Source organism: Theobroma umbraticum, unplaced genomic scaffold (genome assembly GCF_002168275.2).
Source record: "Theobroma umbraticum cultivar Fairchild unplaced genomic scaffold, ASM216827v3 scaffold_81.0, whole genome shotgun sequence".
NCBI lineage: Eukaryota > Viridiplantae > Streptophyta > Magnoliopsida > Malvales > Malvaceae > Theobroma > Theobroma umbraticum.
In genome coordinates, this window is record NW_018397268.1 from 5,229,723 (window position 1) to 5,230,565 (window position 843).

The window sequence follows — 843 nt, forward strand, 5'->3', positions numbered from 1 at the left end:
AAATCATTTAACAAATGCATTTAGGTATGTATATCACACAAAAATACAAGGCATGGATTTTGATGCAAACATTGTGAAAGACTTTTTTCTCAGTTTCTAAAACTCTTTACATATATAACTCATCTATAGATATATCCAAATTACTTTAAAAACACTTGCATCCACAATTTCCTATGGTTTCTACCAGCTCATGCTTTCCACATTGGTAATATATAAATCATTGTATATCCATTATAAAATTGGCCTATCAAGGCTAATAGCTAATGCTATCCACAAATGCACTTAAGTAAAACCAACAACGCTTATTAACATAAAACAATATATAGTATGGAGATTTTAAAATCGGCACCCCTTACTCACCTTACAATAGTGGTACACCACATCGCTATCAATTCGGGTGTGTATCTAGCTAGTTCTACTCGGCGGTTACTCGTTGCCTCCTCTAGCACGCCACCACAGCACACTTTATTTACTTATACACTTCCTAGCAACCATATAAACTCAATACACTTAATTAGTCACATGCATGGTAGCACATCAATCAATAAATCCATAGCCTAATTTCATAGTTTTCGTCAACCTTACTCATAATCATTTAACACACAATCCATATACTATCAAATAAACAAAGCCAACACAACACCATGCATTCACATTGCATGCTTACCTTTCGGTTTTAGCGTGTGATCCACATATAATCCACCATTCCTCACATTCTCAATCACCATTGCTGCCACAAGCATAAACAATTAGCACATGTCTTATTTCTCTTGTCTATTTGTGATTTCAAAACTAAAATACTCACTTATTACTTATCTAGCTCCAAAATCAACATGCATTCCA

At 34.2% G+C, this 843-nt stretch overlaps 1 long non-coding RNA gene across 1 annotated transcript in view; it reads right to left on the minus strand.

The window, feature by feature from the left end:
* LOC110425386 (uncharacterized) overlaps positions 1-837 on the minus strand; it is a 20,921-nt gene extending 20,084 nt beyond the window's left edge. The window contains exons 1-2 of the long non-coding RNA XR_016351807.1: positions 668-837; positions 361-484 (exon numbers count right to left, since the gene is read on the minus strand). This is a non-coding gene — a long non-coding RNA (uncharacterized LOC110425386). The remainder of the gene's footprint in view (positions 1-360; positions 485-667) is intronic.
* Between the last annotated feature and the right edge of the window lie 6 nt (positions 838-843).